The sequence below is a fragment of the Orcinus orca genome, chromosome 8 (assembly GCF_937001465.1).
Source record: "Orcinus orca chromosome 8, mOrcOrc1.1, whole genome shotgun sequence".
Lineage (NCBI taxonomy): Eukaryota > Metazoa > Chordata > Mammalia > Artiodactyla > Delphinidae > Orcinus > Orcinus orca.
Window position 1 is genome coordinate 24,242,678 of NC_064566.1, and position 26,730 is coordinate 24,269,407.

The 26,730-nt window shown below is 46.0% G+C and overlaps 1 protein-coding gene and 1 long non-coding RNA gene across 5 annotated transcripts in view; one reads left to right on the top strand and one right to left on the bottom strand.

Annotated features, from left to right (window-relative positions):
- The window catches only part of ABTB2 (ankyrin repeat and BTB domain containing 2), a 181,814-nt gene that overhangs the window by 52,737 nt on the left and 102,347 nt on the right, over nucleotides 1-26,730 (top strand). The window lies entirely within an intron of this gene.
- On the bottom strand, nucleotides 13,278-20,434 carry LOC125965251 (uncharacterized). Its single transcript, XR_007478931.1, has 3 exons — nucleotides 19,683-20,434; nucleotides 19,396-19,498; nucleotides 13,278-19,143 (listed from the first exon to the last, which is right to left on the bottom strand). It is a non-coding gene; the product is annotated as an uncharacterized LOC125965251 (long non-coding RNA).

The following is a 26,730-nucleotide window of genomic DNA, read 5'->3' on the forward strand; positions in this document are numbered from 1 at the left end:
TTGAAAGAGGGTGAAGAAGCACCAAGAATATAATTAGAACAGGGATCTTTATTAACTTAAACATTTATGCAGGCCCAGCTGTATGTAAGAAACTCTAAACTCTTTTGCTTTGTTGTACCCAAGCGGAATGCTGTGTTTTATGGGAAGACGAGAAAGTAAAATGGCTTTTTAAAGTAATTGGTTTGAAAGAGAAAAGAAATGAGATTTTCCTCCCAAGTTTTTTGTTGTTGTTGTTGTTATTTTTTTTTTTTCCCCTGTAATCTTCTGTATTTTAAAGGTAGAAATTAAGACGTGAGTTTTATGCCAAGGGTATGCCATGAGTGATTGAGTCTGGTCAATCATGTTGCAGTGAAATGTGGGCATATGTTTTGTGATGTATGTCGGAGTGGTTGGTAGCCAAGAGTCCTGGGTTCTGGTTCCGTTTCTTACACACCATGTGTGATCTTGGGTAAGTCACTTAGCCTCTCTGAGGCTGAGTGAAATAATAAAAATAGGATAAATTGTCTGTTTACACTCAGCTTGAAAATTCTCCAGTGTGCTTTTGTTTTTTCATATTAAGATCTTCTACTCTACAGCACGTTAGAAAAAGTTAACTAGAATTTGGCTGGCATTTCTTGCACTACTTAAAAAATATGTAGTTGAAAAGACTGGAGAGAATGGCTTCCCTGGTGGTGCAGTGGTTGAGAGTCTGCCTGCCGATGCAGGGGACACAGGTTCGTGCCCCGGTCCAGGAAGATCCCACATGCCGCGGAGCGGCTGGGCCCGTGAGCCATGACCGCTGAGCCTGCGCGTCCGGAGCCTGTGCTCCGCAATGGGAGAGACCACAACAGTGAGAGGTCCGAGTACCATAAAAACAAACACAAAAACAAACAAACAAACAAAAGACTGGAGAGAGAGAATAAACACAAGACTCAAAGGCCTCAGAGAGGCAGGGACCTTTAAGGAAAAGCAAATTCATTCCTAAATTCACAGAGCATCTACTGTGTGCGAGGTATTAGGCTAACAAGTGAGGATATAAAATGAACATGTACATAAACGGCCAAAGCTAAATCTATCTTCCTTAGTGAAATACTTTTAAAAGGTGGGTTTTTTGTTTTGTCTTTTTGGCATGGTAAGCTGTATACACATAGCTAAACTGTATATATGAATAAAAACCTAACACTGAAAGTCTTCTTCACTCATTATGAATGGTAAATTTTTCAAGGTCTTTGAGCAAGTTATCCAGAAGTCCAGGGCTTTTTTTTTTTTTTTTCCTTTTCCCCCAACATTTCCTTCTCCATCTTGCTATAATTGAAATCTGCCTGAATCTGGAGGACATTACCGTCCCTACAGCCTTCTGAAGCCATGGCTGTTTACTTCTCCCACACCCTATGTACACAGGATTTTGATACAGGTCCGAACTCTCCCTTCCTCCTTACTGTCATTTGCAGACCATTTCCCCCTATTTTCTTCTAGAAAAGAAAAAAAAAATACCCAGTTCCTTTGAAGCATACAGAATTTCAGGTTGTGTCGCCTGCTGTCCCTCCCTATTGCAGTCCTCTGCACATCTTCAGAGCCCCATCCGCACCTGCTTCCTGGGTGGTGTTGGCCCCTGCCTCACCGCCCCTCTCTCCCGCATAACCCCTGCCTCATTCTGGGCAGCATCAACATCCGCAGAGGACACTGGTCTCACTTCCAATGGTCTTGTCCTTTATCTAACTTCAGCCACCTCCTCCCAGGGTCAGACTCTGGGCCTTGTTATGACCAATAATAACTGCATCATCTCTGAAATCATCTTTTTAAGCTTCCTTCTCTCTGACCACCGCCTCCTGTCTTTCCAGCTTAATTCTCTTGGTCCTAACACTCAAGTAGTTCCTCCATTCCAGGGGGACCTCCAACCCATTGACTCCACTGTCCCTGAATACCCTTCATCCTTTTCTTCCCTCCTTACTCACCTTAGATTTCATGGCCCATCATTGTAATCACTGCCTTGCCTTTCACTCTATCTTACACTCTCTGGAAAATTCTGACCTTGGTTGAACCCAAGTCTGCCTTCTCCATGCCATCACCCAAGCAGCTCAGTGTGGCTGAGAAGGACATGCTCACAACCACGCTGATTGGATTCACATTAAATTTATGGCCACATACCTCAACTGAGCCTTCTGCTTCGCGTGGCACACCTTCTACATTCCATAGTCAGTTCACTCTTTTCTTCCCCACACCTCTTCTCTCTGAAACCTTAAACACCTACTCTCTCCTTCACATTCAACTGCTGACTTTGTTATATACATCACTGAGAAAATAGAGGCCATCAGAAGGGAACCTCCTTATATTTCCTTGGCCAAATTGAATGATCTCCCTGCATCTGAATTCCCACACTCTGCCACCCCTCCAGTGGTTGACCTGTCTCTCCTCCTGTCTAGGGCCAACCTTCTTGTGCATAGGCATGCCACCCCCTCTAGCCTACAGAAGAGCTTTGCTTCTGTAGTTCTCCCATCTCTGCTGGATCATTCTATCAGCAGAAAAATATACCATCTTAGAGAAGTACCGTCTTAAATTTTTTTTCACTGATCCCGAGCTCAGTGTCCCCTCCCATTTCTGTGTTCCAGTGTATAGTGAAACCTCCAGAAAGCATTGTCTATAGTTAGTGTTGTCAGTTTCTCACTTCTCGACCCATCAGCGATCAAGGTTTCATCTGTAGCACCCCAATGAAGTTGCTCTTATTAAGGTACAGCAACTTCTGCCTTGTCAGACACTGGTCCATTCTTGGTCCTCATCTTACCGGATCTCTCAGAAACATCATTTTTTTTCTTTTAACTTTTTTTTTTTTTTTAAAGCTTCTAATTTTTTTTCTTCGTTTGTTTGTTTCTTTGTTTTGACTGTGCCACGCAGCTTGTGGGATCTTAGTTCCCCACCCAGGTCCCCTGCAGTGGAAGCGCCACTGGACCGCCAGGGAATTCCCTCTTTTAGCTTTTATTTTGACAAAACTTCACATGTAGAGAAAGTTGCAAGAATAGAACAAAAATATCCCCATATATCCTTCATCGAGATCTCCAACTGTTAATTAACGTTTTACCACGTTGCCGTATCCTTACTTCCACCCATCCCTCGCTGTGCGTGTGTTTGCACGCACACGCGCAGATTCCTTCCCCCACCTTTTGAGGGGGTCTCAGCAGCATTTGACACAGCTGGTCGCTCGTTCCTTCCTGGAACAGTTCCTTCACTTGGCCTCTGGGGCCCAGTGCTCCTGCCTCGCAGTCCCTTTTGTGGTTCTTCCTCCTCCTGAGGGCTGAAGGAGCTTCCTGGCGCCCAGCCCTGAGGCCTCTTCATCTGTGCTAATCCTCTGGGTAGTCTCATTTGGTTCTGAGACCTCACTTTATACCTCCAGCCTGGACTAGCCCCCCGCCCACCCACACTCCTCGTGCTTCTCAGTCTGCATCAAACGCCCCATGCCCGAAACTGGGGTCCTGATTCACCTTCCCAGACTCTGCTTCTTGCCCAGGGCCTCCCAGCATCAGCAAATGGCACAGTCTGGTCGCGCTGCCAAAAACCCAGCAGCCATCCCCCATTCTTCTCTCTCACATCCCACACCCAGTCCATTAGCCAGCCTGTTGGCTCTGCCTTCAAAGCATCCTCTCTTTCCACTGATCTCTCTCTAATTTAAGCCATGTCTTCTCCCTCCTCCCCTGCATCCTCCTAACCTGTCTCCCTGCCCCCGCTCCTGCTCCCTGAAAACCAGGGCGTACTACGGCCCTCCCCTGCCCAAAGGCCGCTCATCACACTTGGAATAAAATCCAAAGTCCTCCAGCGGCCTACATGCCCTTTGTGGTCTGGCCCTTGCCTTCCTGGGTGACCCCTTTGTTACCACACCTCAGGGCTTGGTACATGCTCTTACCTTCGCCCAGGTGGCCCCGTCCCAGGCTTCCTCACTTGGTGCAAGTCTTGGCTCCCCTGCCACCTCCTCCAGGAGGCCTTCCCTGACCTCCCTCGGAGAGAGCTCCACTCTCCCACCCCTCTCCATTCTTTCTTTGCTTAATTTTTCTTCATATCGGCAACTGCTGTCTGTCGTTTATATTTGCTTATTGTCTATCGGACCCTTGAGGCAGGACTTGGGTCTGCTTACTAGCAGATGCCCTGGCACATAGGAAGTATTCCATACAGGATTCCATATTCCAGCAGGGCAAAGGCAAAATGACTGGCTGGTCTCTGAGAAGAGTAGAGACCAGCGACTCTGGCTGGGCTGCCATCTTCACAGACCATGACTAAAAGAATCCTCAAGGAAACTGGCTGGTTTCAGGTCAAGGCCAACGTTTTACCAATTTGCAAAGTAGGAAAGATCATCTTTGTGCCACAAGGCATGTAGCTTCTTGCAGCTGTTTTAAAAGTTTCCAAGTAAGTCTTTGCTAAATTGTTCCCAGTCCTCTCTTAGAACACTGTGGCTTTTCCTTCCTTCATTACTGGGAAGGGAGCGGGGTTATTGGATGAACAGAAGGAATTCAGCCTTGGTGCTGATCCAGTGGACTTTAGACCAGGCTTCACGCAAAATGAAATATTGGTTTGCTTTAAGGTCTACTTAGATGTGCCTCCCGCCTTCCCCGGTTCATTAGAATATGGGCTGGGTTTGGGACTCAGCAAATTAGTATTTATGGCCTGTGTTTTAGACGTGTAAATCAGTCGAGCTCAGATTCCTAGTGCATTCATTTCAATGTACCTTTGTATTATTTGTGTAAGCCACTCAAAACCTTTCAAAAGAAAAAAAAAAACCCAGACTCAAATTAGTTACTAGTGGGGATGGTTCTGTGCAGATCATTTTGCTCAACTAAAAGCCCATTTGCATTGCATAATAATATTAAAAACAAATTTTCAAAGCAAATGTAATCAAGATCAGCTACAGGCACAGTTTTCTTTCCTGTGTGCCACCCCTAGAGAGCGTGGAGCCGTCTCTGTCCCAGCCTGCGCTCTGGCTGAGCAGACCCGCCAGGCAGCTGACAAAGGGGTCTCCAGCTCTTGCACCTTCCAGGCTGGGAATGTGCTTACAGACCCCTCACCCGCGTGGGAGAGGCTGGTGGGGAAGCCGCAACTGGTCCACTTGGGATAAAGACATCAAAGAGGATTCTGATCCAATTAGAAAAAGATACTATTGTCCTCTGAATTCCCAAAGTTAGCCGGCTGTTATGAACACTTAACCAGTTTCCTTGGGGATCGCTGTGGCATTGACTTAGATCTGAAGCTCATTGATATGCACATATCTTGACAGACCCCAGTCTCTCCTACGTGCAGGGAGCCTGGAAAACCCGGGCACCACTTGCTGCCTTTCCACTCAGCAGATGAAGGTTTTCAGGGTGTGTACAGTGGCTGTAAAATGCTGTTTTTCCTCAGTTGGTCTTAAGTGAGTGTTAGTCTCTTGTGTCTTAGAAAGAAGAATATGAACACTTTATTGGGAAAAAAATTTATAACTGTTTCCATTTATAGCACTTCAGAGAATGAACATGGGAAATAGTTTAAGCTGGTAATTTTAGCCATTAGTCCTAACTGTGGAATTCCCGGAGACACTTACCCATCTGTGTTCAAGTCGCAATTATTCTGTCCTCTCTGGCACACACTTTTCTTTTGTTCCACTTTTATTTCCCCCTCTGAAGCTTTTCTGAAGGCCACCTGTCCATGATGATGTATAGATGATTTTCATATCTGCCATATGTGGCTAATGAGCTGCTTAAAATATCTTTCTTTGACTGCTGTCACTATTACAGAGAAGAACCACACTTGTAAAGTTTAGAAATTGTTTTCCTGGGGTCACTTGTGTTGGCATGGACTGCTGAGGTCAGGGAGGAATTGGATATAATCTTGACAAGAGAAAGTTGGGCCTTCTCTGCTCCCAGTCTGCAGTGTAACCCCTAACTCCAGCTGCCATCTTGAAAACACAGATTTCTGACCTCAAGTGTGACTGAGCAAGGGAGGGTAGCTACTTCCACCCAAATCCAATTCCACTCTGCAGAGACACGTGCCCTCGTCCAGTTGTTCCTATACTTTAATCCGCTAATGATTTGAAAATCATTTCATGATTTTGTCCATTGATTTGACTACATTGTACTCAATATTTCTCTTGAAATCAGTTTTTGAAAATTCAGCCTTGTTCTGAGTAATACTATCCACAACACTGAGTTTTGGATGGGCTTATTGTTTTTTTCCTAACACATTATACACGTTACTATTAAATATTTTGAAATGTTTATCCAAGTACCAATAAGTTTCCCAGCATAGCACTTAGAGTAATATTTCTTTAGTATAAGTGCTGCTTATCTGAAATAATGATTTAGATATTATTTTGGGGAAATCAGAAGGTCTGTATTTAGAGTATACATAGATGATAAGCCCCATTCTGATTTCACAGATGCAAAAACTCAAGACAAGGAGCTATGCATAAACACATTATGGTTCTATGCAAAAGTCAGGAATTTGCAGGGCCCTCTCTGAGTATAAAAAACAGCCTTTAGAAGCATGGTTCAGGACAGAACCAAAATAAAGATTAGAATAGAATCATTAGGGTCCCCACACCATTTAAGATGTTTAATTGAAAACAGAAAAGAAAGAAAAAAGAGGCTAAGAAAATGCTTCATTCAGTCCAACAATCTGTCATGTGCCCTGGCTACTTACATGTATGCACGTGTATATGAGTGTTTTTGGATCTCTCTTGCTCTCCCTCTGTTTCAAATAAGCATAACTTCAGTGGCCAGCACTCTGGCCCAGATGTCTCAGATGGAGCCTCTTTTGCCAGCTACCCTAAACAGAGTAGTACCTCACCCTGGTAATCCTTATTAATGTAGAATCCCGTATCCTATCCTTAGAACCCTGTTAAACGTGACATTTTTTTTTTTTGAAAAGCGGTATCTCTACTTATTTTTGTCTGATAACATCCAATCGTAAAAAAACATAAAGCATCCCAGAGGGTGCAGATGGATTCCATGATCCTATCCCCAGAGATACACCCAAACATTAGCAGTATTCATCCTTATATCTTCCACATTTTTTTTCATTTTTTAATATCTTTTTGAACTGTGGTAAAAAAAAAAAAAACTCACAAAATTTACCTTCTTAACCATTTTTTAGTGTGCAGTTCAGTAGTGTTAAATATATTCACGTTGTCGTAAAACAGATCTCCAAAAATTTTCATCTTGCAAATCTGAAACTCTCTACCCATTAAACACCCCCCAACCCCTTCCTCCCTCCCTCCCTCCCTCCAGCCCCTGGTAGTCACTCTACTTTCTGTTTCTATGAATTTTACTACTTTAGATAGCTCATATAAGTAGAGTCATACAGTATTTGTCTTTTTGTGACTGGTTTATTTCACTTAGCATGATGTCCTCAAGGTTTGTCCATGTTGTGGCTTGTGACAGGATCTCCTTCCTTTTTAAGGCTGAGTAATATTCCATTGTATGTATGGACCAGAGCTTATTTATCCATTCATCCATCAATGGACATTTGGGTTGCATCGTCTTTTGGCTGTTGAGAATAATGCTGCTAAGAGTATGGATATGCAAATAGTCTCTTCCAGACACTGCTTTCAATTCTTTTGGTTACATACCCAGAAGAGGGATTGCTAGATCACATGGTAGTTCTGTTTTTAATATTTTGAGGCACCTTCATACTGTTTTTCACCGTGGTTGTATCATTATACAACCACATCAACAGTGTACAAGGGTTGCGGTTTCCCTATATCCTCTCCAACACTTGTTATTTTCTGATTTTTGGATCATAGCCATCTTAACGGGTATGAGGTGGTATGTCATTGTGTATCCTTCCTGTCTTTATGTGTCTGTGGAGACACACCTTTAAAACATAAGTGTGATCATATTATATGTGCTTTCTTTGTGGAAAATGGCCTCTCTCTCCTGCTATGTTTGTGTAAAAAGCTATTAACTTCCATAAATATTTTAACTCTTAGTGCCAAGGGAATAAAACGAGCTAAAGCAGAAGACTGGGTTGGGTTTTGTTTTGTTGTGTTAGACCAGGTATTTTTTTAATGACTGTTACAATGAATCCATTTGGAATCATCTTTTAACTCTATTTCTGTCTATGAAAATTTTTATAATAAAAAATTTTAATACCGCAGTGTTTTTATTAATTCACATTTTTTGTCTGACTTTAGGAGAACAAAAATTGGAGTGAGCTAATATCTGCTTGTTTGCTGACTCTTACTGGTTTACTTAGAGAAGTGTTAGCTTGTGAGCAAACATGGAAATTGGTGTTCTGAGAAAATCCAGGGCAGGGGCTTTGGGGCATGTAAAATCCAAGGCAGTAGGAGGAGCATTTAGGGGCCTGCATCAAACTTCCATGGTAGGGTCAATACAACTGATTTGCTGTGATTTAGGAGTTCCATTCAAATGTCTTTAGGGGCTAGGCCATTCATCTTTGTTCATTTGTTTTAATGAAGATGTTGGAGGTGAGGCAGTTGGGAATAGTGGGGACTACAGTAAGCTGCTGGCCCTGCCCGAAGGCTATTCAAACTTAAACTTTAACAAAAGCAAAGCTGTGTGGGCCAAACAACACACATCTGGTTTGAATCGGGCTCAAGGGTGCAATTTGACATCTGCTGTGGAGCTGTGGTTCTTTATGGGATATTCTTTGCCTTGGGGGTTGGTTCACCATCTCTCAGGTTTTAGTGACCTGCCCCCAGATCTCCCTTGTTTAGGCTCTAGATTATTGTGCTCCTGGCTCATGCCCAGGGCCCTGTGCTGGCTCCTGCCAGGAAGGACCATCTCATCAATTGACTTTAATAAACCATTTAGATGGGAATGAAGATTTGGGGTCGGGTAACTTTAAGTTATGGCCTGAGCAAAGTTGGTTTGTGGGGTTCTCAAGAATGCCACGTGTGTTCTGGTGGTCCTGGAGTCAGGCTTGGGTAGATTCCAACTCTGCTGCTCACCAGTTGTGTGTTTCTAGGAGGCAAATGGCTTTGCCTGTCTACGCCTCACGTTCTACCTCTGAGAGTGGTAGCATGATAAAGGGTTTTCGTGAGATTGAATAAGACAATATAGGGAAAGTGCCCAGCACATGGTCAGCCCTGCATTAGCATTAACCATGGCTATTGGGGTGTAGAGGCCTTGTGGATGTGCCATGGTGAATCCCGAAAATTAATTGTAAAATGTTGTGTTGATGGGCACTTTATTTTTCCTGGGGAGAAGATCCATTACCTTTCATCAGATTCTAAGCATCAACCATGATAAAGAAGGGACCCCGATGTTCAGGGATGCTGAGGAAGTTGTCACAGGACTCAGATGTTGGAGCATTGGCACGCAGGTCTTCTTGGACCTGGAAACACAAGGTCGAGTTTCGTTCACTCTTTCCATCCCCGTCAGAACCTGACTGATCAGAGATTTATTCCATTGACCCACTTTCTCCAAGGACAGAGCCAGTTTTCCAGGCAGTGCCGACATCAGAATTGGAAAAGCAGATTCTCGGTCAGCCAATGTGACCTCAGTAAAAATGGCCGTGTTGCTGGGTTTCCGTGTGAAGGCAGGGGTAGGGGCAAGGGTACATGATGAATAACCCCAGAGGGACTGTGAAGGTCGCTGCTGATGTTATGACCAGTTGCAGGAGTGTCCAGGGAAGGAAGGCTGTGCTTCATGTCAGGGCAATAAGGTGGAGTGTTTCCCAGTATATTCTGCTGCGACCCCTCCCTCCACCTTCCTCGTGCAGCCGTGGAGGGATTTCTGCAGCAGCGCGGAAGCCCGGCTTCTAGGGCAGTGGCCTTGGCCACGTGGCTGGGGGTCATCCTTCACTGTCATCCTCCTGTGGACCTGTGAGTCCCGAACCACACCCTCCCATCCCACCCTCATCCCCGGGTGAAAACACGACTCGGAAGACTAATGAGGCAGTGGCAGAATAACTCATCTAGTGCTCTGTCCTTCTGTTTCCTTTTTCCAGGCCTGATTCAGGGAACTCAAAACTTGGAGGGGTGCATGGCCTCTAGGGGACCAGCTATTGGAAATCTTTGATTCTTGTACTTAGGAAAACCCCAAAGAATGTCTTCATCTCTGGTTCGTTGGCTTTGTTTATGCAATGGGCATTTTTAGATGATTGAATAGAAATTGGTGGAGAAAAAGTCAGATGGGTTAAAGCATGGACAGTGGGACAGACAGTTGGATAGATAGGTGATAAACAAGCATAGCAAAATGTTAGTGATAGACTCTAGTCTAGATGGTGGCTGTACAGGTGTTCACTGTAAAATGCTTTCAATTTTGCTGTCTGTCTGAAGATTTTAATAATCAAATGTTGTAGGAAATGAGATGAAGTATCTAAGTATAAAACCTTTGGAAAATGGCAAAAGACAATTCATGGATTTGGGATCCCACCTCTCCCCCCACCCCCTGCAATTGTTTCCCCATTTTTTTTTCAAGCTCTGTCTTCATGGCCTATTCACTTCATGGCCTATTTGGGGCACTTGGGGGCTTGTTCTAGGTGATGTGGATACAATAGTGAGCAAGGTGGTCCCCTAATTGCAGAACACACACCCTTTCATTCTTTTGGGGGGAGGTCAGACAAGCAATAGTGGAAAGTTCTATAAAAAGAAAAAATTTTAAAAAAACAACCATGGAAACACATAGTGAGGAGGGAGCTGAGCTGCTGTATATTGAGGGCCTAGGGAAGGCCTCTCCAGGAAGGAGCCATCTGAGCTGAGACCTGAGTGATCAGAAGGCACTAGCCATGCAAGGATGAAGGGAGGAGCAATACAGGTGGAGAAGCTGCTGCAGAGGCCTGGCAATGGACACATACTTGGTGGATTGGAGGAAAGGAAAGAAAGCCAGTGCGTGTGATCAGGGAGTGGCTGAGAGACAGGTGGGCTGGGGGGTGGGGGGTGGGGTAGGCGAAGGCCTACATGGTAGGCCTAGAATGTTCCTCTGATTGAAGGAAGCAGTCAAGGTTGGAGGGAGAGCATCCTGTGGGGCAGACCTCTGGGTACCGAACTGTACATTGCATATGATGAACCGGGGTCCCCGAAGTCAAGTCACGCGTGTAGAGGCCCTGGCTTGGGCAGAGAGGCTCTGTGTGCTGTGTAAAAGCTGTCTTCACAAATTGAAAGAGTTTTGAAGAAGTGGAACTATTTGGTGACTAGGATCAGTTGACTATTCATAATTGCAGAATTTTCCCACCCCCAACCCAGGAGCTCAGTTCTGTTGGTATATATATATATATATATATATATATATATATATATATATATATATATATATACACACACACACACACCAAATATATATATTTGTAATTATCGTAGGGTAAAATCAGCTTTGGGGGATGTTGACGCAGTTCTCTTGTATACACTTGGGTAACCACTGCCACAATCAAGATACAGAACAGTTCCACTACCCCAAAAAGCTCCCCCCTGCTATACTTGAGTCACAGCATCCCCGGTCCCCCACCCCCTGACAACCACTGATCTGTTCTCTATCAGTATAGTTCTGTCTTTTGAGGACATCGTACACATGGAATCTTGCAGTACATAACTTTTTGAGACTGGCTTCTTTCATGTAGCATAATGCCCATGAATATGTTTTTAAGCTTCCAAGGGGACATGTTGAGAATAATAATCAAGTGGCTTTTGTTTTTCTGGGAGTGAGGGAAGGGAGAAGAAGCAGCACAAAAATGGCAATGGATGGTGAGAACCAAAAACAGGAGTGGGGGACACAGAGGCGGGCACTGGGCAAGGATGGTTGGGGAATGAACCTGGTCTGTAAAGGGAGATCGTATCAAGCTGTCTTCTGTAAATGTGCGGTGTAAATCTCCTCTGATTTTTTTCCCCAATAAACCTTCAGTACTGGAGGTTGGGTTATGGAGTTGAATTTATTTAGGGCCTTTTGGCCGCCTCCTGCCGGGTACACATGAGCCGAGGACAGAGGCTGCCCATCTGGTTCCAGTCCATCCAAAATACAAGCTGCAGGGGGGCAACTTTTGGCTTAAACAGGAAACAGTGGAATAAAAGGATAGGGGAGTGGGTGCCTCACTGTGCCCTGGGTCCACGTTCCTGCAAAGCGGTGAGAGGCTGGCTGCCCGGATGCTCTAGTCTCAGGCTGGGAGAGGGGCTGGTGCGCTCTGGCCGGTTCTCGACAAAGCCAGAATCCCTGAGTAAACTGAGCAGTTTGTGCACATGTGTGGCAGAGTGAATGTAACAAGACCGAAGGGCGGGGTGGAGAGCCCCTGCCTTCTCAGCTGTGCTGCTCAAGCGTCTACCCTCCTCTGGCCTCTCTGAGATCACATGTGTAGAAGGACTTTGTATACCACAAACCGATTGCGGTCTTTTCATTGTTACTGTCCATTTCTGCACCTTCATGGTTAAGAGGCCTGCCAGATAATTAAAGTAGGGGAGTGGAAAAAAGGCCAACCTGTTTTTCCATTAGCAAGGGTGCGTTGCTGTGTTTCTCTGGTTACCGCCAGAGCAAAGCGCACCGGGTCCTGCTGCGTGATGACGAGTCCCCAGACACCCCCGATAGTGATCGATGGTGCCCGCCTAGCTCCGGGGCTCACATAATGAGCTGTGCAGCCCCACCAGAGTCACCAGCCAGCATCGGGGAAACCTCCCCTCCCCCACTGTCCACTTCTACAACAAATGTCCCTCTCCACCCGCCTCCGTGGTCGGGTTTCCCTTTGATTGGCAGAGACCCTGTTATTTCCGCCTGGGCTGCCTGACAGCCTCTCTGCCTGGTCTAATTATGCCGAGTCTATTCTCGGGCCACAGCGACCCCAGGAAGGCTTTATCAGATTGTCCAACTGACCGTGACCAGATCTCCAGCACCTGCCTCCCTTGCTGATTGAGGATGGAAGGTGTTTATACACAGCCGAGCTGGGGGCTGATAGACTGGCCAGGGTCCTGTGCTGAGGACCGCCCGTCTGAGTGTCAGTGATGAAAAATGGAGTCGGCCTCGCCACCCAGCCTCATTAACGCCCCTCGGGGTCCAGACAGCATCAAGCGGGGCGTGTGCAAGCACAGCACCTGCTGCCATTGTTCAGGGCCCACGGAGACAGGTATCCAGCTGCAGCAGTGTTACTTGGGTCCATCTTTTACCGTTTTTATTGTCCTCTGCTTTCTCCACCTTTCCTGTTCCAGTCACCGATTCTCCGCTCCTGTTCATCCTTCTCTAATCCATCCTAACTGTGGCCTCTCACCTTTGTCTTCCACCCTCATACCTTGCTTCCAGTGTCAGCGTTCAGAGCAGCCAGTCGGAATTCCTGTTTGGGGGTTGATTTATTGGGGTCGTAATGTTCTGTTCCTGAATGGAATCCTTGGTGTTGCCAATCTTTTCCAGGCACCCAAGGGTGTTTCTGGTTATACACAGAGTTCCTGGAAGGCACCCCAGGCATCGGGGCTGCTCCCTCTGGTAACTGTGGTTAAATGGCCCATTTTGATAGGAACATTAAATCATCAAGGTCCTTCAGGGTTCTGTTTGCTAATGGATCACTGGTAGCCTGAGAAGGTGAGAGTGTAACAAAAGCCAGGACGTTTCTGCCCTCTTGGGTGGCGTGGTTCGGCCCATTGTCTCATTTAGCCTCGGCATCCCTGGGCTGAGCCAGGCTCTCCTATCTGAGAATCATGGGGAGGGCTTTACTGCTCCAAGTGTGGTCTCTGGACCAGCTGCAGCATCACCTGGGAGCTTGTTAGAAATGCAGAATCTCAGGCCCCACCCCAGACCTCCTGAATCAGAGTCTGCGTTGTGATAAGATCGCAGGGATCATGTGTACAGTGCAGTTTGAGAAACTCTGTACCAGGACCTAAATCTGGTAGGGAAACCCTCCTTTGGATTTGCCAAGAAGTAAGAGAACTCAGCAACTTCCATCAAATGGGCTGGTGAAGAGTTCTCCCTTCTGGCCTGGGGAGGACCTTGTTAAGGAGACAAGAAAACCGGTTGGAAGCATGTTTGCTGAGGCTAAGGAACCCAGTGTGGGTCTTAGGCCCCTGGGGCTAAGTTTCTTAGCAGCAGCTTCTCCTTATTCTGGAGGAAATGTTTTGGTGTTGCAAGACCACCTAAAAAACAGTGTCCTCTAGGGCCACCTTGGATGGTACCCTCTAGGTTGACTGGTACTTAGTGATGATTTTTCTGTCTTGATCCATGCCCTAAATTACTGCTACCTGTCTTTTGTTAAATTTGAAATTTTGAAGCTTGGATTTATAGGACGGTATTTTTTTTCTCAGCGTATATTTTTACAGTTGCTAAATGGACATACACTGCTTGCTTCTTGAATCAAAAGAAAACTTTTTTATAACTTTTATTGTACAACTAATATGTTTAATGTAGACACAAGTTTAAAATGTGTGTCGTCAAAAAAGGAGCTAAAATCATCTATAATCTCACTGTTTGGAGATTATATCTTCAAGTTGTTGATTCATATATAGAGATTTTGGTTTCGTTTCACATACAGAGATTTTTGTTACTTTCCACACTGTTTCATAACCTCCTTTCCGTTCAATATACTATCAGTATCTTTCCAAGTCAGTAAATAGAGCTCTTCTACATATTCATTTTTAATGCCTTACAAAGTATTGCATTATATGAGCTGTTCTGTATAATGAATTTATGTAATTTGTCACCTGTTTTGGGGCATTTTGGTTTACAGTGCTTTCTGTTATATTGGCATTGCCATGAACTTAATCTGTAGAACACTTTTGCACATGGTCTTAATGATTTATTTAGAATAACTTTTCAAATACATATAAAAAGACAACCTTCCAAAAACAAGAAGGTTGACTCTGAGTTTTGACTCCGTCCTGGGATGTAGCTTTGTGTCTGTTAATGGCAGCTTCAGGTGATAAGCCATCAATATGCTGGAACGAGGTGATGCAGCTTCATTGTGGCAAATGGCTCTGAGGAATCATCTGGGCTTTCTGAAGAAAACAAATTATTTGGGTTCTGCAGCTCAGTGGCCCGCCTGGTAGGCAGCCACAGAAGGCTGTGCTAGAATTCCAAAGCCTGGTTGGCAAAGCTTCGGTGATAGTTACAGGATCATCTCTACAGAAGGGCCCAGGGGAGGTACAGAGACTCTTGTGAGTGGGAAGCATGACGCTGTATGTATGTATAGGGGCCACACCCTGGATTTCGGCAGGAGTCAGAAGAGATCCGAGGCTTGGGTGTGGGCAGCTGTGCTAAAAGGGGAACTAGAGGTGGTTTCTAGCCAGGGCGGAGCTGGGAGCCAGCATCCAAGAGGGGAGTGGCCTCAACAGCAAGGGGCAGGTGAGGATTTGCGAGGCAGCCAGGGCAGAGCCAGGATCAGCTGTCTCGGGGAGCAGGTATTGGAGAGCTCCTGCCAGATGTACACGGAAAGGATGTCGGAAGCTTGGTGCATACTCCTGGTCTGGGAGAGCGTCTGCTGGGTGTCACGCTATTGCCGCGACTGTGGTTTTGGGTGGAGGTTCTCATTCCTGGGGAACGTAGCTGCTCAGCCCAGTATGTTCCCCCATGAAAGGCAGCTACAGCCACTTAAATGCCACCACCTCCTCCTGGCTAGGAACAACCTCTCCAGTGTTGCTTTATCTGTGTCCCAGCTAGGGCCTTTCCCATTTTCTTTGTTATGCTATAGTTAGTTATATGTGTGTCTCAGGAAAAGCAGTACGGTGTGGGGAGAGCACCCAGGAATTACGAGTCCACCAAGCCCTTCAGTTAGCATTCTGCCTCCTCCAATTACTGGGTCACCCTTGGGTAAGTTACTTAACTTCTCTGAGCCTAAGGGTCCTCATTTATAAAATAGGGCGGTTGTAAGGATTAGAAGTAATGACATAGAAAGTGTTCCCTTAGTAGCCGGCTGGATAGTAAGTGCTTAAATCGCCCATTTTTATTGAGGGCTTCGTGTAGTCCTTAAGGGTTTGTGGATCATTGTCTGTGGGCAGATCCCACTAGACATGACTGTTAGGTTAGTAATAGGGGCCCTGAGGTCAGAAGGCTTGGGACAGCCATCCCGCCTCCCAGACCTCAGCTAGGAAAACATTCACTGCCAACAGATTATTGAGCTGTGCCTTTCTGACCAGGCGGGGAGAGAGAGACAGACCGACAGACAGACAGACCGACCTACTGACCCACCGACCCTGGGGCAGCTGTTGGAGCTAGGAAGGCGCCGGCTTGCTGAAGGCTTGAGGAGGGCATTCTGACCTGGCACAGGGAGGGCCCTGTGATGGTCTTCTCTCTGACCTGGATGCCACAGCCCAGCAGGCAGGCAGCAGAGCCACTACCCAGGAGCTTGGCCTGGCCTCACTGTCTCAGCTCCAGGCTCACCCATGGCCTTCCTTTGCCATGCTGAGTAGTACAGTGATCAAGCCTCCATGTGCCAGGGTCCCATCCCGGCTCCATCCTTTCTGTTTGTGTGACCTTGGGCAGGTTCTTAACCATCTTGTGACTCAGTGTTCTCATCTGTACAATGGGGATAATAGTACCTACCCCATAGGTTCTTCATGAGGGTCAAATGAGTTTATTTATAAAAAAGCATTTGGAATAGTGACTGGATATAGAAGGCATTTTCTTTATCAGTGTTTGCCAGTGCCTTCTGTCTGCCTCAGGCCTTTCATCTTAACCTCTTGTTTCTTCTTGAGAGCAGAATCCCTGTCTGATCCATTTAACCTCCACTTAGTAAGGATTCCTAAATATTGGTTGGATGGATGGATGGGGAGGCTCAGCCTATGATACCAGATAGAACTGGGTTCAAATTCTGACTTTGCCCCTGTCTGTGGACCTTTGACTTCGCTGGCCTCATTACCTCTTTGTAAAATGGAGTGGAATAGACTCCTCCTAGAGTTGTAGCAAGGATTAAATTAAAGAACCCATGCGAAGCCCATGACAGTAGTGAGCTTTCAGGAAATGGCGGTGCTGATGCTGGTGAGTGAAATATTGCCTCAGTAAATAAATATGGCCTCATTCTACCACATTAAGTAGGTGATTCCTGCATTTTTTCAGGTTTCATTTTGAAGTATGAGGATGATTTCTGGTTTCTGTTTAGTTTTCGCCGGTGACTGTCAGAACACAGGACACCTATGCACAAGCCATCCTTTCCCACTTCCCACAGTTATACCCTTAGAACTGCGCTTCTGTAAGTACTTTTCACACACAAGCCAGTGTCAGACATTAGACCGCCCCAGAGGTTCACTGTGACCTTTGGAGTCCACTGTGTGTCCGTAGTGGCCAGGATCATTGGGCATCTTCCCAACCTCACTGTGGTGGTGGTCTGGCTTGGAGCTCATCGCTTGTCTCCAAGTTGGTGCTGACTCTCCTGCTTGGAAATGCCAACACACACCTTTGTGTGTACAGTGATTTAGTTTTCTCATGAAGGCGCCCGGGCCACCAGGGTGTCAGACATTTGGGAGACCTAGCAGGCAGTAAGCTGTGTTCCTGACAAGCTCAGACCCTACAGGGTGCTGTGAGGAGTCAGAGACAGGATATGATTTTGTCCATCATGTGCCCACAGGGGCTGGTGACACTCAGCCATTCCCTCAATACATGAAAACGGAAGCCAGCACACTGGACAGCTTTAGTTTCCTTATCTGTGAGTTTGGGGTGATGACTACTGAGTAGAGGACTTACCCCAGTATCAACTAATCCCCAGAGTAATTCTCAGAACACTGCTCATGTGAATGCACCACGGGAAAAGGTTCCATGGCCAAATATGTTTGGAAAATGCATTACTCTGTCTTTCCTTCTTGGCATTTTATAACACACATTTGCATATTCAAGGCTCTGAGAAGTCCTGCAGCAAAGAAACAAACTTTACATTGTTTAACCCAGAAGTGCCCAAATCAAATTTACCATGAACACGAACGCTTTTTTTTCCAGCCCTAGGGGCTAAATAAAAACACTGAAGATATCTAATTATCCTAAAAGAGTTTATAACAAGTGATTATGTGAACATTAAGAAAGGAGAATCTGTTCATTTTTAATAAGACATTTAGAAAATGGTAGAATTAAAAGTACTTGGCAAAAAAGTATTTTGTTTTGGTGGCCAGTCACTTTTAGATTTGATCTTAAAATACTCAATGTCTTACCAACCCATGGCCCTCTTGAAATACCAGAGTCATGATATGCTAGGAGATGCTCCCAATGGGGGTAAGGCTTGAACTTGAGTAATAAAGGTATTTATTTAAAGAGCATTTCCAAGATGCTCTTTATGAGACACTGGATTAACTAGGGCTGTTCATTCAAGTCGTTTCATTTGGACCTTTAAACACACATTCTCAGCCAAGTGAGCACCTCCTGAGCCTGCCCCGATCTAGCTGTTCCAGCCCCATCAAGCAGTATGAAACTGGAGCAGAATGAAAGATCCAGCGTCATCGATTTATCCTGAAGAATACTTTTCATATATCTTGTGTCCTCAAAATGCTGGACCGTGGAAATCGGGACGGATGACCAGACCCCACTCCCCCACCCGCCTCCCCGAGCCTCATTGCTCACTTGCTCAGACTGTTCTGGTAAGGAATGGAAGTGTGGATCTGCGGGTCATCATTATCCTGGATCTGAGAGTTCCTTAGGTCACCTCCAAAACCTCTGCGCCAGCTCAACAAGAGAGAAAGGGCCGCTGCGAGCTCTTGTTTATTTATTACAGTCCTCTAATTGTACATCCCTCTCACCCCCCAGCTCCTGTGGCTGGTCAAGCTAATTTGATCTGACGTCCCGGCATTCGAGATTTGTCAAGTATTGTAACCCTAAGCGGTACTAATATTGAAAACTGTACTTGAAATTTATGTGATCCAGATGTGCATGGCAGTAAAGCAGAGAGATGAAATGGCAGGCTTGGGCTGGGGGACGGGGGGAGGGATGAGGGAGTGTGTGTGTGGAAGAATCCTGTTGCCCTATATTTTTTCCACATGGTATATAGCCAAGAAGGATTTTACGTGTTAATATTTTCCCTTAAGAATAATAACTGGATTATGAAGTATAGCTTTAAGTAAGTACCAGGATCGGTTTTATTTGCAGCCAAGAATAACTGATTAAGTTTTGGGGAGCAGAAAGGCGATCCATTTTAAGTTCTTTTTAAAACTCTTACATCGGTCAGGTCCCTTCAGCAGTGCGGTCTTGAGAATTATTAGTCACACTGAGTCAGGATGTTTGACGTGGTTCTCTTTAGTGTCGAACGTTTTCTATTTCAACATGTCGTTTTTCTCGCTGGAGGGCCTTTGGTGTCATTCGGAGGCCCCCGCTTAAAAAGAAGGGTTTGACCCCTGAGTTGTCAGTTCCGAGCCCCCCACATTGGTAATGCCCAAGCGCCCTTTCTATTTTCCAGAAGCTCATTGAGTAGCTGAATTAACTGTGGAAAGGTCTCCGTTCAGGTATCCGATGGTGGCCTTCCTTGGAGCGCTTGTCTGGCATCTCCCTTCTCCACCCCCAAGCAGTGGCCCCCTGTACCGACTCCAGCAGGACAGCCCCCTTCTCTGCTCATGGCCTTGCCCACCTGTGAAGATGACCACGGGATTTTATCCAGCTGACCTGACAGGAATAGTTCGCGTAGCTCACCTGACAGGGAGTTCTGGGTCGGAAGTTTTGGTGTCCTTGACCTGAAAGGGTGGCAGAAAGTATTGTTAGTCCTAAGCTTGTTGTGCGTAATTAGCATCTACCCTTAACTAGACCTGGAAGCCCAGGGAAAACTGGTCATGCCAGCTAGTAAAAGCAGGTGACGATGATACAGAAAAGGAAGCAGAGAGCTGGGATCCACATGAGTGGCGGCGACTTTTGGCGGACCTGGCTGTTAGCGAAACCCATGGCTGCAGTTGGTGCTTATTTCTAAGCAAGAGATCCAAGATCAGGTTGATATTTTAGCCCCGTCTGCGGGTAGAATAAAGGGAAAATGATGTCCAGGATTCAGGGGGAGCCTGTGGCATGCTGGCATTCCCGCTTAACTAAACGGCTCTGGAGAAAGTCCAGGGTGTGCTGTTTCCACGGCAGGGGTGGAACGTTCTCCACTGGGTGTACCAGCTTTTCTTTTGTCATAACTTATAGCCCTAATTCCAAGAGGGTGAGGAGGTCGATGCCTGCATCTCAGGCTCCCCTGAACAGAGCCTCAGCCTGTGGGCTACAGCCCTGTTTCGACTCAGATCTTGAGTAAGGAATGTTGTCATGGCTCCAAGCCAAATAGATTCCAAATGATGGAATCTGATTTTTCCTGTTGGGTTTTGAGGTAAGGGAGTCAGTGTGTGATATGATGTGATCAGGCCTCCGTGGGGCTCTGGATGGGGCGGGGCCGGCACAGAGCGCAGGTGAGTCATCACCGTCTATTCTGCAAGGCTCGGCAGCCTGGATCCAGACAGAAGGCAGATGGTCAAGGCTGCTGGTCCAGTTCTCTCTGCTGACGTCGTCACCTCATGTAGTGTAGAAGGATGGAGGACGAGAGCAGGCTGGGAGTGGGGAAGCAGGAACTTTCCGGGACAGGAACGTTTCAAGGCAGGTTTTAAGGCACATTTGTGCGGTATTGAGCCACGCTGAGCTGGTGTGGACTGACCCGTGTGTCTAACAGGATCCCAAGACTGAAATGGGGTTCTGCAAAGCCACTGGTCTGACTTTGTACCTCCCAACTAGCACAGAGTGAGACCTGCTTGGCCAGAAAAGGAAATGACCTTTTTTCTTTTCTTTTCTTAATGCTGTTATTTTGTTTGTTTTAATTTTTAAAGTTTTTCTTTTTCTTTTTTGGCCATACCACACAGCATGCAGGATCTTAATTCCTCAATTGGGGATCGAACCCATGCTCCCTGCAGTGGAAACGGAGAGTCCTAGGCACTGGACCACCAGGGAAATCCCTTCCTTTCTCCCCTCCCCTCCCCTCCCCTCCCCTCCCCCCCCTTTCCCTTCCCTTCCCTTCCCTTCCTGGTTATCCAACAGAGGTGTGCATTGCTTTGTGGTTGTGTGTTTGTTTTAAATATGTAGTATAACCATTCCAATGTACTAGTTAATACAAGGATGGATGCATAAGATCATACTAGAAGGGCTATAACCAGAACTGAACCATAGCATTAATAAAGGGCAAAATGAGAGCCCAGCCAAGAGGAGCTGTGGTTGTGAGGGGTGGAGCGTAGCCTGGTGGCTAAGAGCTGTAACCTGGGAGTCTGTGAGCCTGGATTTGGATCCTGGCCCTGTGGCCTATTAGCTGTGACCTTGGCCTCTCCAGCCTTCTGTCCTCTTACTATAAGATGGGGAGGTGGTGAGGGGCAATATAGAGGTAGGGGTAAGTAAGAGGTACAGACCATTAGGCAGAAAAATAAGCTACAAGGATGTATTGTACAGCATGTGGAGTATAGCCAATATTTTGTAATAACTATAAATGGAGTATAACCTTTAAAAATTGTGAATTCACTATATTGTACATCTATAACTTTTGTAACATTCTATTGCAACTATACTTCCATTGAAAAAAAATTTTTTTTAGTAAAAAAAAGATGGGGAGATGGTACCATGCCATAAATTGGCCTGAGAACTGAGTGCACCTAACAGGAAACAACTGCTTTTACTAAACGGGAGCCGTTAGCTTAATGGTTGCCCTCCTTTTTCCCATAGCAACAGCCTGTTTTGGGATGATGCCCTCTATGCAGCTCAGTGTGTCTGATTTCCTTCCTCTTTTCTACCTCATTGCTCCAATACGAGCACATAAGGGGATGTAAGTTCTTAGGAACTTCAACCTTGAAACCTGACCTTCTGGCCAGCATCAGTTCTTCTCCTATGGACCCATTGTCAGGATTGGGTCCTGTTTCATCCTTCTCTTCCGAGGTCTGAGTATTGCTCAGCCATGAAGTCCATCTAGTGGACCACCATTCAGATGGATGGAGGAGTCTTTCAGAGAAAGCGTGAGCATTCTGGGGTGGTGGTATCTGGGGTCAAGTGCTGGTCTTTGCCAGCTCTGCCCCTCCCACGTCCCCTGCCAGCTTACTCTCCAAAGCAGTGAACCTGGAGCCAGCCGAGGCTCCCCAACAGAGACCTCAGGCCTTCCAAAGGCAGGCTCCTCGGGCCTAGACTGCCTGAGTTTTCTCTTCGAGTTGCAACATGGGTTTCTTCCAAAGCAAAACAACAAAAGCAGACCCCTGGTGTTTCTTTGACTCACTTCTGTAAAGCATCGTGACCATTAACCAAAGGAAAAAAAGATCTGAGCCTTGTGACACACAGAAGTTAGACCAAAATTATTCTTCCCTCTCCCTTCCTGGTCCCAGGAATGGTGAAAATAGTAAACATAATAGTAGCTAAAAAATCATGGAGTTTTACTTAAATGCCTGCCTGCCTAGTGTTTAAGCACGTTACATATATTATTATGTAATTCTCCTAATAACGCTGTCAGAGAAGTGCTATTATTGTTGTTCCCGTCTTACAGATAAGGGGACCAGGGCACAGAGCAGTGAAGTAACTTGCTGAAGGTCACACAACTAGTAAAGGCCAAATCAGTTTTGGAACCCAGCCTGGAATTAGATGCTGCACACGTAACCACATCCCTGTACTGCCTCTCATGATACTTATCAATTATAAAAGTTATAATTATAAAAATAAACCATATACACATGTGATAAACTAGCATAGAATTATACACAATTTTCCAATGTCAGTTTCCTAGTTTCGCTATTGTACTTTAAGACTTAACCATCTAGGAAAATGTACTGTCTAGGTGAGGGTACACAGGACCTTTCTATACGATTTTTGCAGCTTCCCTTGAATCTATAATTATTGCAAAATAAGAGGTTCCAACAAACAAACCATGGCCAACACTGTATTGAATTATGATTTTATGGCAAGCACTTTACACTCATTATTTTATTTAATCCTCCCAGCAGCCCAGTGAGGTATGGGTGCTTTATTATCTTCAGGTACAGATAAGGAAGCTGAAGGTCGGCAAGGTTAAATAAGTTGTATAAATTCAGTAGAAAGTGGTGAGTCCCCTGGGTCTTTCTGACTTCAGAGCATAAACTCATAATGCTTTTTTGGATGTAAGAATACTTAGAAGGTGTGTGATGTTGGGACCTAGCTCTGTGTCAGGCTCAGCTGAGAGTGGGTCGAGCTCCCCAGGTGACAGCAGCCCTAGGACCTTGTTTGGTCTGTGGCAGACCTGAAAGGAATCAAACCCGTCAGTTGCCATCATCTTTTCTCTTTCCCCATCATCCCTTCCTTTCCATGAAGGATGTGCTTGCCGTACAAGCTCAGAGACCCTAGAGGTATGTTTTGGCGGCTGAATCACAAGTGTTCCTCACATCTCAGTGAAAGAGCAGACTTTAGGCTCAGACCTAGGTTCAAATTCTAGCTTGACTTCTCACTAGTTTTTTTTACCTTGAGAAAGTTACTTAAACTCCTAGAACTTTTTTTTTAACCTGTAAAACAGGAATAATAGCAGTACCTACCTCCTTGTTTTATTACAGAGATAAAGCACTTGGTGCATGGATGTTCCATAGTGTTTATTTCCACGTTTGCTCAGCAAACATTGAGCCCTGCCAGGTGCTGCGCACAGTATTGCATGAGCCAGTCACAGCCTCTGCTGAGGTTTGGCACAGAGGATGCCAGGGATACAAGGACAACTACGATGTGTTTCTACCATCCAGGAGCATGTAATGGGTCATGGTGCAAAACACAAGTTATAAGTATTGACAGAGTGTGAGCTGGGAAAAGGATACCCACCCAGCCTAAGGCACCTTCCTCTGGATCCAGACAGAGTCTGGGTCTTGGACCCAAGCCAGGCACCTTCCTGGGATTCAAGGACATTGCTACAGTTTGGAAGAGGGAGCATTATCAATCACCATGTTGGATGGCATCAGTGATTATCATCTTCATTTCCATGAAAGGTGTCTTGTGACAGGGTAGCGTCCAGTTCAATTTAGTCTGAATCAGGACACAGCAAGGATATATTTTCTATTTCTGCCCTGGGCTGAACCTGTCTTGAATAATTCAGTGTCTATCTACTTCCAAAGACCAAGCTTCCACGCCCCCTAGCTCCTGTACTGCTTTATTCAGGGTCCCACGGTTGCTTGTTTCTCCAAAAACACACATACCCACCTCTGGCTGCCAGTAATGAGTGTTGTCAGGAAGGAGAATCAACTTCTTATATGTACTACAAGGTGGTATCGGCTGCCCAAAGTCGAGAGACAGGCCTCAGAGCAGAGGCTGCACACGGTGGCCTCTGGATATCTTTTGACCTAATACTCCTAAAAAAATTCTTATGCTATCATTATAAAATTAGGAGATTTCCAGATCTAGCAACAGTTGGCTAAAGCTGAGTGACATCTGCCCCCTTTAGATGGAGCAAGTGTTCTCCGATTTGCTGTAAGCCTCCATCCCCCAAGGTCACTCATTTACCTTGCATGCCTGGTGTTCACAAGCATCTAGTTGTCAACTCCTGACCTAGATGAAGAAGGAACTCTGTCTCCCAAGGTGCAGCCTGTTAATGCTTCGGGAGCGAATTGGTCCACAGTGGATCCTGAGACTGTGTGTGTATATGCAGCAGAAGTAGCGGGCAGCTGCTCATTCTTCATCCTTCCATTAGGTCAGTGTTATGCCTGGCCATCTTATGTAGGAAGCTGAGATCCTCAAGGGGAATTCTCAGCTCTGTAGCAACACCCCAGTTGTGGCAGAATTCCTGGAAAATGGATCTGGAGAATGACACATGCTGACTTGGAGAGTCACGGTTATGTGCGTCCATCTGTGGGGAAGTAGTTGACTTGGAGCATAGTTACGTGATGTGAAATATTCACTGGGGTATCAAACAAGGAGTTGGAAGACATAAGTTTCAGTCTAGCTTTACCACTTGCTAAATGAGCACTTGACTTCTTGGAGTCTGTTTTCTCATTGGTAAAATGGGGATAATGTAAAGTGTGCCTCCTGACAGGGTAGATAAGAGGATCCGGTTACATGATCCAATGAAAATGTTATGAAGTGTAAAGCTGTATTGAAAAGTCGGGTGATATGACAGAATGTCGTGCTGTGGATGAACACATAACACACAACCTCTGTGTTATTTGTAGATCAGGGATCAGCAAGCTGTGGCCCACAGGACATATCCTGCCCTCTTTCACATTTTGGAAAGGTTGAAAAACAATCAAAAGACAAATAGCGATTCATGGCGCGTAGAGTTTCTATGCAGTTCCAACTTCTGTGTCCATATAAAGTTTCATTGGAACACAGCCATGCCCATGGGTTCAGGTGTTGTCTGTGGTTGCTTTCTGGATGCAGTGGCAGAGTTGGGAAGTTGTGACACATACCAGATGGCCCTAAAAGCATAAAATATTTACCCTCTGACCCTTTACAGAAAAAGTCGTCCAACCTCTAGGGTAGGGCGTGGAGTGCCGGTGACTCAGCCCCTCCACCTCGTTCCCTCACTACTTCTACCATCCAGACTCAGGTGCTGTTGCAAATAGGTAGCCCAAGAAATAGTTTCAGATGTAAAATCAAGAATTTCTCTCAATTTAACTCTCACGGAGCAACGCTTCCTTCCTCTGGCTTCAGCCAGGGGCACTTCATCCAGTGCTGTGATGAAAACCACAGCATTTTTCTTAAACCAATCCACCTCTTAGCAACAACCGCATGTCACCCATCCAGCGGGCCTGGTCAGCAGAGCTTCCCTCAGCCTCGGACTGACAGGACACACACAGGGCGGCCACGGCTGTGATAAGCTTATGAGGGCAGTGTTAGGGCCGAATTGTGTCCCCCAGAAGACAGGTTGAAATCCTAACCCCTGACACCTCAGAATGTGACCTTATTTAGAAATAGGGTAGTGGCAGAAGTGATTAAGTAAGACAAGGTCCTGCTAAAGTAGGGAGGGCTCTGGATCCAACATGACCGGCATCTTGTTGAGGGAAGAGGGAAATTTGAACACGGAATCAGAGACGCACAGGGAGGAAGCCTGAGTAACAGTGAAGGCAGAGACCGGAGGGACGCATCTGTATGCCCAGGAATGCCAGGGTGGCTTCTGGCCACCACCAGAAGCTAGGAAGAAAGAAAGGATTCTCCCCAGAGTCTCAGAGGAAGCATGGCCCAGCTGACAGCGTGACCTCCAACTTCTAGTCTCCAAAAGTGTAAGAGAATACCATTCTATTGTTTAAACCCACCCAGTGTGTGGTAGTTTGTTACAGCAGCCCTAGGAAACTCACCCACCCTCGGTGCCACCTTCTAATGCCGTTCAAAGCACTTGGCGCTACCCCATTCTACAGACGAGGCCGTAGAGGTGCCGCAAGTTTCAATGACCTGCCGGAGGTTTTGGCTAGTGGCAGAGCAGGATACAAACCCAGGCCTTCTGATTCCACGCTTCTGGGAACGGCCTTCCTCTGGCTGGTCCATCGCACCCTAGTGGAGGGAAGGGCGGGTCGTCTGAGTGACGGCGCCTCCTGCCTTGCATTTCTCATTCCTGGAGCTCTGCAGAGAGTATTTCTTTACTGTGGTCATCTGAGCTTGCTCACTTGGGCTCTCAAATGGGTAAGAGGAAAAATTAGTCACTAACTTTAAGAAAAACAGTGGAGGTGGGGATATGTTTTGCATACATCTGTGTGCTTTTCACAGTTGTAAAATTGGAAGAGGAGTGAACTGTCATTTTCTGAGCCAGGTTACAGTGCATCTGAAGAATGCACTTAAGAGATCTTTGGGGAGATACCCCACATAAAACTCCAACGTGGAAGACGATTTAATAAGGGAAGTCTCCAGTGGCTTCCTGGAAAGCATAAGAACACTGATACTTCCTTCTTAGGTAGCCTCTGGTTGGCTAAGCTCATTTGTGTGGCAAACAAATGAAATCAGCCCTCAGAGCTCCTGAGATGCTGTACTTCTCTCCACAATGGCA